Source organism: Stylophora pistillata, chromosome 4 (assembly GCF_964205215.1).
Source record: "Stylophora pistillata chromosome 4, jaStyPist1.2, whole genome shotgun sequence".
NCBI lineage: Eukaryota > Metazoa > Cnidaria > Anthozoa > Scleractinia > Pocilloporidae > Stylophora > Stylophora pistillata.
The window spans coordinates 24,848,070-24,860,008 of NC_142522.1; the positions used below are offsets into that span (position 1 = coordinate 24,848,070).

The 11,939-nt window shown below is 38.9% G+C and overlaps 1 pseudogene; it reads left to right on the plus strand.

The window, feature by feature from the left end:
• Window positions 1-2,852: 2,852 nt before the first annotated feature.
• On the plus strand, window positions 2,853-11,821 carry LOC148733004 (uncharacterized; annotated as a pseudogene).
• The last annotated feature ends 118 nt before the right edge of the window (window positions 11,822-11,939 follow it).

Sequence of the window (11,939 nt, forward strand, 5' to 3'; positions counted from 1 at the left end):
AAAGCATTGAAAAAATCAATAGATCAAGGTTCTATTCTGCTCTCGGTTTTTGCATGTTGAAAATAACGGGATTAACGCAATTAATATGACTGAAAATTTTCAAGATTAAACGAGGGAAGCATGACGATTTCGCAGAAATAAATTGAAATTCCGTTTTTGTTTGGTCTGTGACTCAATCCGATTCCGTTTGTGGTCGAATAATTCTTTCACCCGTTAAATTTAAAAGTCGTCAGTAAAATGATTCATCTACCTTAAACTAATCTAACGGTTTCTATGGGGGTTTGGTCAATCTTGGCTTAGCAGCCTTCCACAGAAGCGTTCATAAGTTAGTGAGAGACGGTTACCCAACATGATCATGGATGGAGGTCTGCGCGATGGTTATGAATTTCTTTATAAATTTCACACGATTAGAAGCTCATCTAGAAAAGAAAAATATAAATGATCGAAATCAAATCTAGATGAAGATTCTCAAAATTTGGACATTTTATTAGGAAGTCAATTTCATCCTGTTCTGAGTTATTAGACCCCATTAAACCACCACCTCATGACAAAGTTATTTTCTCTATCTTACATGACCTGGGAAGTGCCCCTTCTCCCTCCCCCCCCCCCCCCTAGTAGAGAAACTGCCGATAGGAACTAGAAGATAAGATTACAGATCACTTCGCCGTCGTTCAATTTCTGTCGCTTTGGGTAGGCTGTGTACATTTAACGCGTTCTTTGATAGGTCATCTCCCCGCGTTAGTCGGGAAAAAACAACACGAAAACAATCACGCTTACATAGAAAAGTCAAGCATATTTTGTTGAACAAGCCTGATCGTAAGATATCGTCACTTATCCCGTTGTCTGCATTGATAGGCTCCGGTCTCATAACAAATTAGCTGACAACTCTCATTTTGTGCAAAGGTCTCATCTGTCCACAGTGATGCGTGACTTCTTGTGTACTAGTTGAAAAATCCTTTTTTTTTTTTCTTTTTTTTTTTTTTGCAAAAACATGCTGCAGTGTAAGGAAACAAGGAATGTTAGGTAAGAATAAAACCGGATTAAGTCAAACCGCATCGTCTCTACTCTCAACTAATTTCTTTGTCTCGCTGCAGTCCTACTGAGGTTCTTACAATTTTCCTTTTGCGACCTTTAATAGGGATTTTCATAACTGCCTCATATTAAACAACTTTGCATAAGACGAAGGGTTCCCAAGTTGTCTCCTTGCACGTGCAAGTTGAAACATTCGTACAAATTAGCTTAACCCTACCAACATGACTGGCACCTATTCTTTGCCACTCACTGATTTATCATATTTAAGGGGTTTAGTCCCTTCAGGTATGTTCCTACTTCATACTACCTACCCCACTCCACGAAATCTACGGTAAATATTGCTTCTTTCACCTTGTCGACAATTGAATGTAACAGGCTACGAACAAGCAATATTATCGCAGCGGAAAATCGCTTGCGGGAGGAAACTTGATACCGATGAAAAATATTTCAATACTTTTGACATTGTCTCGCTGTTAAGTGATTATCTAGTTATCTAATTATAGCAGAAATCGTAAATTCTCGTGACGAGTTGCGCTGAGCGTTAATGTATTGAAAAGTTAAAGAGGGGGTGGTGGTGAGGGCTTTCATTGCGTTGTCCAGTTTCCAGACATTTTACATTGCATTCACTATAGGTACTCGTCAGAAATTTCCAAATTATCATGTTGAGTTGGGTTACCTAAAACATACAAAACTCGGCTGCCCTCTCAGAGTGTATCTGGTGGAAACTAAGCATAGCATGGTGACAAGGCGCTTAGATTTTTGTATTCAAAATCAAATAGTAGTAAAATTCCAGATTATGATAAGAGATTCAACGCACTGACTATTTTCATCTTCAATTAATCTCACAGTTTTGTTTCGCTCCTCGAGATATTTCCTTAATTTAGCTAATCGTCTATATGACGTGGCTTCAGCCGGTGTAAAGCAAACTAGTTATCAGCGGCTAAACCTTACTCGCCTCTATGAAATTCCCTGAATCTCTACATTTTCGCAACCAAAATGCCTGCCGAAACTACTAAGCGATATCCTTAGTCTTGGATTTTATCTTCTTAATTTTTTTGCCATACGGAAATAAAAAAAAAAAAAAAAAAAAAAATAGAGCTGTAGGAGACAATGCACGCGCAAATTATTTTGGGAAACTGGTGAACATGCGGTGCTGTTTGCCTCTTCCATGAAAATTCTGCAGCTACTTAGCATGGTGAAGTACAATACTACCGCTAAATTATATTGTAAGAACTATGATAAAAAGAATTGTCTTACGATGTCGTTATTTCTGTCAAGGATCTCGAAGACGGCTGCAAACACCGAGACCATCAATTAGTGAGGCCGAGTCGTTACACGTCACCTAATGCAGCATTAAGCTTCGCCGTGGTTGGTTGGATTTTCAACAGCTATGATTGGCGCATTTTTCTCCTCACAGTGTTACTTCCTGAGCAGTTTGCTGCCCAGAAACATCTTCGATTGCTGTGCTGAGCTTTAATTTTTGATTATGGGCATTCGTGCTTCTTGAATTTCTATAAGCGAGTAAGAAAATGTTCATATCGGCAGGAATACCTCACCGGCTTGCGTTTAGCATGACAATGTTTTTCGAGATGTGCCTTTCGATCTTGCTGATAACTGATAAGGAAACTTTGAATCTAAAAGGCGTCCCAGAAGTAAGTCAAATGTTACTAATTGTACATAAATCCGAGACGAGTCCATTTTGCTTGTTCAGAGCAAAACGAGTGACCTGTAATCAGTTCTAATCGTGAGTGCGATTTCGGACACACGCTTTAGTTAGATTATGTGGTCATTATCATTTCTTTGAACTTAAAACAGCCTCCATGTCAGGCTCATTCTTCTCCCTAAACCCTGGAACGGAAGAGGTGACAGCGGCGGATCCAGGGGGAGGGTAAGGGGCTTGCAAAAGCTCCTCCACCTCCTTATCAAACCTGGGAGTAATTTTACCTCGTTTCTGAAAACAAAAATCTTACAACGATGCGATAGCTCATTACTGCTCGACTTGAAGTGTTTCAAGTTCACTTTGCATTAATTTTTTTTTTGCGTAGTTAGGCTCAAGAGTAATATTAAATCTACGTTTCCTCTATTAAAAAAAATTTAAGTTTTAGTTCAAGTAGCAGCATTTGTAGTTTACTGTGAATCACTGAGCGGCGTCTGAAACGGTCTGAGCCCATGTAGTCTAGTATAGTACTAGTGCGCATGTCAACATGAACCACATGTTTATTTGAATTTCATTGTGGATTTGTTGCGTTTCTTTCTTGAAGACCAACGGCTTCTAATTAAAAAATGTATTTTTTGGACTTATTTGCCATTTTTTCAAATAGCACAATTTTAAAAAAAGGGGCATAATTTGGAAAAAAGAGCATAATTTTAGCATAATCTATAAAGGCCTACCTTGGGAGCAAAGCTATAAAGTAATCATGTTACTTTTCAAGATTTACACATTCGTTAAACACACACGAATTACATGTTTGTCAGACCTTAACATGCACACGTTTTGTTTGTCATAGTAACTGTGAAATAGTGTTGCATCAAGAACAGTTGTTATCATTTCATTTTTCAATCAAGGAGAGCTTCCGAATAAAAATGGCTGTCATTTTTTAGTGGTATTTTAACTATTGCTCTGTTAACAAGAATATAAACGGAGTTTCCAAGTTAATGAACAATAATCATATTTCCATATATAAAAACTTTCGAGAGCCCAGAATTTTACGAAGGGCAAATTTTCAGTATTTCTTCAGCTTATCTGTTTGCTTCAGTGCTGTTGATATTCTGGAACATTTGCGAACGTAATAGGTATACATTTACGTGAGAAACTTAGGTCATGAAACCTTACAAAATGGGCAGGGTTTGTTGGATTCTTTGTCGCTGATCGACTCGATCGGCTTTCCAGAGCAACAAAATGCATAAAATAGGCGACGAAAAGGATTTTTTTATCAATTGATTGGGCGCCTATGCTTTTGAATCGTTATTATCCGTTTTACTTTATTATTTCAAGGAAATTTTGCCATTGTTGTAGTACAGGTAGTAAAGTTGTTTTTATTCGTAAAAGTAGTCACATGATCAGCAGGATGTGAAGTTGAAACGGCTGGTCTGTTATTCAAATGTAGTGCTGGAACTCTCAGTCTCTCTTATTGACCCCGACTGCTGGAGCGTTTAAACATAAATAGGATCGCACAAATATCAACTGTGCTTTTTGCAAAGCTTGGACGCCTGTGGAAATAACTTTAAATTGATCTTTATGATGGCCGAAAACAATGCGAGTATGTATTATGAATTTTTCACAGGATATTCCGATTTCGTGATATTTTTTACCCGGTGGGATTGACTTGATATAAAGTTTGCTATTAGCCTTCATTTATCCCAAACCTATTTATTTCGATCCTTCATCTACTTTTGTCAACTGAAAAGAAACAGCTACCTGAGGGGAAGTGAGAAGGGGCTTTACAGCCTTTTCACCACTCAGATGTACGAAAAACAACTTGAAATATTTCCTTGATCTAACCCGGTGTCCATCCCAGATCAGAATCGCATGAACATCTGCATGGAGCCATTAGGTTATATTTATTCACTGACACAGTGTGTGTTGAACAAAATACCAGTTCATCCGCTTTGGTCTATGATTTCAAACTATTTTTCGCATGCAAAACAAATAATTTAAAGAAATGATAATTTTGAGTGTAAGCTTTTGGTGTTAGCCATTTGTATGAACATCGTCCTACCTGAACTCTTGTTTGTTCATTTTAAAAAGGTATCCAATTGAAATGCTTGTTTTCCACTGTGGGAGGAACAGATTGGTGATCTGAACGCCAAACGCATCATTTGTGGAATTATCTTTCTGTTACTTGGATTAAGGATACGTTTGGATGGCAGAAAGCGCAAATCGTATGTCATGTTCACAATGCACGTAGCTACCGCTGTTTTATAATTTTCGGAAAACCTTGCTTTTTATTCAGCAAAAGAATCAAGTTTTGTGATTTTACGTAGGAGTGTGCATTCGCGATGGAGCCAGGAGCTCGTTAATGGTGGGCTCCTGACCAAGTGCAAATTTTTACTTCTGACTTGCTCTGTTTGTATACGTACTAGGCAGAAGACATTCACGATCTTCATGTTAATAATCATTTGGTTAATGTATGAATTAGGTCTGATTACATGGCAGGTTTTTTTCTTTTTTCTGCTGACGAAAACGCGATATTCGGTTAAAAAGAACGAACATAGACATAAAAAAAAAAAAACATGAAAGGCTGTTCAAATGTGCGTGAAGGCGGTCAGCACACCTGTGCTTAATTGAACCTCTTCGGTCGTTCATTTTTGTCCTCATAGGTACAGAAAATCGTTTTTATTCAAAGTGCGGTGGTTGCAAGGAGGATATCCGGGACAAGTATCTTCTTCAGGCATTGGGCAAACTGTGGCATGTGTACTGCCTGCGTTGTTGTGACTGCAGAGAAACGCTCGATGAAGGAACGTGTTTCTTCCGTGATGGAGACATTCTCTGCCAAATAGATTTTTTCCGGTAAGCAGTAATTGCGTCAGAGTATCACGTATGTCTGATTGATGTTACTTGAGAGTACAACTATTCTAAAAACATTTTTGGAGATATTTGTAGCTATTAACATGTGGCCATTTTCAATCGTTTTTTATTCTTTCGACGCATTCACAATTTACAAATTATATCAATCATGGTTTGGGAATTAGTCCCACGGTTCTTACTTTACTATACAAATTATCCTCATTAACGCAAAATACAAACTTTTGAGGTACTCTACCAAATTCATGAAGTGTTCACTATTGTTAAAATAGTCTTTTCACCTGCCAAAGCCAGACGTATACTTTTTTCCTTCTTCAATATCGTTAAGCGTTCCGGAGGGTTGTCTCACCCTAATGCAAAAACTTCACGGACGACTTGAGAGTTAAGGTTTACAAGTTTTAACCTGGCTTATTTTGTTGAAGTTCAAAATGAGTAATATGGCTCACTTTAAATTTTTCAAACGACTGTTATTTTGAACTAGAGAAAGTAAATCCTTGTCGTCAACTTTTCAAACCATCTGACCCTGAGTCAATCAGCATTGAGTGAATGTCTAAGGAAGGGAGAGGATGTTAATGGACAACGAGTATTATTTAATTGACAAAAATTAATCTGTTCGACTTAATAATTAAGTTCCTTTCTAGGCAGTCATAAGCTTTTGGGAATGTTTCCCTCTGGAAAAATTTTTTCAGTTTACTGATGAAAGGATTTTGATCAGTTGTTGGCTTCAGTTCAATTCCCCACCCAATGCACAAATTGGCGCTAAGAATTGCCTCTTCGTTATTTTGTTGACAGTCGATACAGTGAAGCCTGTTCGATTTGCCACGATGGCATCTCCCCTCACCAGAGCGTGAAAAAAATCAAGGACAAAGTTTACCACATCACCTGCTTTTCTTGTGTCTCCTGTAAAAGACAGCTTTCAACTGGCGACCTGTTTTATCTGCTGGAAGACGGCAGGGTAATCTGCAAACAGGACCTTGATGAAGGCAAATGTTCAGGTAGGCTAATGGTAAGTTACAATAGTGATTAATTAATTTGCTTAAACATGAACTCAGAATTATAAGTGATTCCAACTTATCAAGTGGAAAAAATGTTTCTATGATTACAAAAAACGACTGACCTGGTTAAAAAGGACTTTAAAAATACATGTTAGAATAGAAATCGATCAAATAAACAGATTTGAAATCTTTCCAGGATAAGTTATGTTTCAAATACACCCATGTTGACAATCCATGTAAAAAACCCAAATGACAATGTTGAAAAGGAAATATTTTCGGATAACACTATTGAAAAAAAAAAAAAAAAGTCTTTTTATAGGATTACACAATTACTGGTGAACCAGTAGTTTCCATTGTGGTCCTTGCAAACAAATGAAACAAATGGTCTAAATTGAACATAACATCATTAAGAACATCATTAAGAACCCCAGCCGGCCGGAGGCAAACCAGTTGGCTATTTACAAGCGTGGCCAAGGATCTGAACACGGGGCTACCGTGAAACAAATCTAGTGGTCAGGGTGGGACTCGAACCCGGGAGCGGCGGATTACGAGTCCGACACTCTAACCACTCGGCCACACTGCCTCCACTTATGCGGAAATTAGTCGTAAATACGTCCTGATTTTCCAGTTTTGCTTAGTTTTACTACTTCTTTGTTCTTATTAGTCTTTATTAAGTTTAACAATAACCGGGTTAGCGTGCAGGATATCATTTCAAGTCGTTTTGTTCTCAATAAATGAAGAAGTGAAATCGTAAAAATTGGAAGAGCTCTTTATTGTTTGATTTTTTAAATCTTATGGAAATTAGGCCTTGTATCAGTCAAAAGCGATTAAAAGAAATAACCATAAACCTGTACAAGTAAGACACCTCAGCGATAGATTATTCAAACAAAACATCTCATTACCCTACAAATAACTCTAAAGAATGTAATGATTTCCAGAAAGAAAGACTTGGGTAGAGTAATTAGGAGCCACCTGAAAACTGTGATGTATTAATTACTTCACTTCAATCTTTGAATTGTACCCAAGCCGTCACATATATTCCTATTTAATTAAATTATCGTCACGCTCAGGTGGTGTGCGGCCTGCGACCGCGGTGTGTGCTGGGACAACTGCTATCTCGAGCTCATTTCTATTTGACCTCCGCGCGAGTGAGATTGGCGTGAATTCCTCGTTTCTGTATTTAAAGGAGAGAAAAGAAAAACTTTTATTAGCCGCTTTAAAGGAAAAACGGCTGCTGTAAACGTTTTTTGCTGGTCACACAAGTCTTTGACGATAAGTATCCAGCGAATTGCAGCTGATCAATCCGAAAGGTACAATTTAGTGACTGGATGCAGATTGGTTTCACCAATTAAACCACCTTGAGGCGTTTCTTAACCCCATTTTCTTGCATTTTTTGTTTTCTTATTGTAAGAGTTAAATCTTTTTATTCCAATTTCAAATAAAATTGCGTGAAACCGTTTGTTGTCTTTGCTGGAATTCCGGCCCTTCCCAGAAAGATCGCTGAACAAGAGGAACGTTAAAGGTCACACTATAGAGACTAGAAGATCGAAGGTATCACACAAGCTCATAATTTTGGTCTAGATTTTGTTCCAACGTTTTAAAACTGGAGGCTTTTTACCTGAAATCAGCCGAGGTGTTTCAATTTTGCGAGCGGCTGAGGTGATACAATTTTGCTTTTCGATGATCGACATATATACTAAATCTTGGAATTCTTCTTAACTTCAAAATTCGAAAGTGAGAGGAACCGTGACATTTGGTAAAAAGCATAGAATTGGAAAGAGAGGGGAAAGAGAACAAGCGTGAAAATAAGAAAAAAAAAAAAACCAGGCTGTTGAAGTCATCCACAATCGACTTAGCGCAAGTCTCCAAGAAACTTTGATTATGAAAAATTGGCTAGCCATTGGCGTGTGATCCTTCCCAAAACAGGGCCATGTGCTCAACCAATACTGACGTTTCTTCTCTTAACCATTCTTCGGGTCACATGGTACTACAAAGAGAGGTGCTTACACTCGAAATCAAACCCCTTCGAACTGGTCCGTTTCAGTTCGACGTTGCTTTCCAATTGTTCCTTGAACTTTTTTACCTGGAGTATTCCCAGTACTGCCAAAATGCATTCTTTTGCTCATTGCTGCTTATGTAAAGTCGGGGATTAACCGTTGAATTCTCAGCCAAATCGGTTACAATTTCTCCGATACCGTTAAAGGCTGGGTGACTGGATTCGAACTTTGTACGAGCAAACAATATCAGGGTCCATAACTTCGCAAAGCCAAAAACCATCAACTTCAAACGCAGTATTCGGAGAAATAGCGAGAGGTGCCCTGAGGTGTGATCGACTCAGTGATTAGTCCTACCCAAAGGAAATAATTAGGTGCACTTTTTAGTCTAGTGCAGGAAAGAAAAAGTAAAAAAAGAAAAAAAAAATGAGGAGCAATTAACAGATCTGCACTATCGAAAATAGGTCTTCTCATTCGTACTACAAAATACGAAAATGTAACTTGTAAATACCGAAGTCAGAAGCTCTAAATTATTGAGGACGGGTTTATCTTCAAATTCCAGTTTTCTTCTCATCCGTATAGCTTGGCATTAGGGAAAAATGGACTTGAAACATTACTCTTCGAAACGCCACTATTTTTGAAATGTTTGAAAATAATGCACCTCGATCGTAGGCCCCACACCACCTGCGTCACGCTTAGACATTTTGTGCCACACAGAAAAATTAAAGTTTTACTTTAACTCGAAGTCGTTTCAATAAATCCGAACGGAACCTCTCTGTATATGAATGAATAATGTCTCAGTGGATGGCAATTGATGTTGCTGTTGATCCCTGAAATTTATAAGATGGAATAAAATTTAATTTTCTTTGCGTAAAATGTTGGCAGCCACCGTCTCAATTACGATTTCAGGAGACTGCAACCCGTCATCAACCTGCGAATCTCCATCCATCAAGGGCAAGCGAGTACGCACGTTTATTACAGCTCAACAGCTGAAAATACTGAAATCAGTTTACCTGAGTACCCCTCACCCTGATTTGGCCGAGCGCCGCAGCTCAGGGTCTCCGAGGTGACTGGGCTTGATATGCGAGTTATGAAAGTTTGGTTCCAAAATCGCCGTGCTAAAGAGAAAAGACAGAACCACAGAGATAAGAACCCCTTGGTAAACCATTTCAATAAAGTTGCGAAGAGGCGATCTCTTTCCCTGGATTTGTTCTCCACAATCGCTGCTACATCCTATCCGGAAGACCAGGCTCCTGGTAAGATACACTCCGATGTACGATTTGTAAAATGGGACTCTTTGCATAAGCAAGTAGAGAATGGGGGCTAGTCTCTCTGAAAGAGTTCGTCGAACGGTAAATTGAGGGCTTGTCTGTCTGGTTGAGTAGTCAGAGTCTACACTAGACTTTGTTGTTCAGAACCTAACAGAAAATAGGAAAATTATCTAAGAGTTATTGCCTCTGCTGTCCCACTCACAAGGTTTCGATGATAATAACCCTAGTTATGTCGACACACTACTTACGGATTGAATAGTTCGTATTGAATTCATGAGGGCTGGAGCTATTTGAGGCTTGGTTCTTAGAAGCATTACATTGTATGGTAAGAAAAGATGATCTGATCATTTTCTAGAGCAAATCCGTATTCTCCGATCATGATCCAAAGAAACTATAATTTTTTTTTTTTTTTGCTCTTAAGAAGAGTTTTCCAGCTCAGGAGGTTTGTGTGAGATTTGCCGTGAAAATAGCATGCTAATCGTCAGGTGACTTGTTTGATGGCCAAATCCAAAGTAAAGTAATGATTGCATTTTATTGTTAGACTGTTCACGAACACTCTATCAAATTGAAATACGCATTTCGTGTAAGCGTTTCCCAGCTGTAGTACTGCCCAGCAAATAGAAGCTCTCAACCAGCCAGGCATAATGGACCCAATGTCTTCTTTAGCCCTGCGAAAAGTGGCGAGTGCCCCTGTGTCACCTTCTATCAATTCTGGTGCAAGATTCTCTTTTGCTTTCCCCTCACCCAGCTTTCTACCAGTACACGAACTTCTGGAGCTGTGTGAGAAGGAGCTGCGCACCCTGATGCATCAGCCTCCAGCCTGCACTCAGATGAGCCCCACCCATAGCTACTACGCTGACTCGGAGGGTGGACTCTCTAAAATAAATAATGACGCCAGTTGATGAACGATATTTTGTCTTCCCAGATACCACTAGCACACCCAACTGTCGTGCTTTCACCTCGTCCTCTCTGGCTTTCTCTTTTGATCATGTGGTGATCAATACCTTGAGTGGTACCACGCGTCTGTGAGACAAGAATATTTAGAAAGTTGTAAGCGAAGATCGTGCTCTTTGTTGTCTACCTGTGCGTTTAAGTTTGATTGGCAATCGCATCAAAGAACAATATTTTATACCAAACGGTTGTAGGCAGCAAGCTCGCTTAGAAAAGAAAAGTCAGGACGTAAACTATTTTGTCCTCAAATCAAAATTTCGATCGAAGACCCTGGCTTCTGTTGAGCACCCAGGTGAACTTGGTCGACAAGTCATTTCTTAGCTACACTAGAAAGAAAAAAAAAATGGGAAAAAATTAAGCTGCTTTAATTTATACAAGTGCTTGTAATTTCTTTCACCATGCACTGTTCGGATGTTTAGTCTTTCTCTATGACCCTGCTTTTGTCAGGCAAAGCTGTAATCATCGCTAACGTGTATTTTAGTGTACCTTTCTGATAGTATTATTTCTGAAAGCACTTGACCATGTTACTAAGTTGTAAATAGGACAGTCATCGGGTTCACAGTTGACCCTGGACCGACCAACAAAAGACAAAAGCTAAAAATCAAACAACAAAAACTAAAAAACAAACCAACAAGGATAAAATAACAAATTGTAAAATTGAGGTCAAAGGCTGGGGTGATATATCACGGCTAAGTCATGTGGACAAGTTTAAAACAAAGGACTTCAACCGGTACCACTCGGTTTGGTGAATATGGGGCGTTAAAGTTGAGAAAAAGTTTTGATCTATGCAATTCAATGTGTCCCCGGCATATGCTAAGCTCTTACAAGACTGGTTCTCAAGGTGACCCTCCAATCATTTCAGTTTAATAGAAATGGCCAGTACTGTTGTAATTCCAATGATGACGACAGAAAACAGGAAACACTTACGCATGAAATTGCTATTAAGCTCCACACTTCAACTCTTGAGTTACGATGACGGGATCTAATGATCTCTATTTCATTTCCTGAGACCCCAAGAATCATATTGCCTGAGCTAGTCTTACCCTCAAGCGAATAAGCAGGCGCTGCCGTTTCTTCTGACAACCGCTACGTTTCGTTCGCTTGCTTTTTCAACTTTCTCCATTGATCAAATTCATGGCCTGGAAAAGGCTATGAAATCTCAGACATGTGC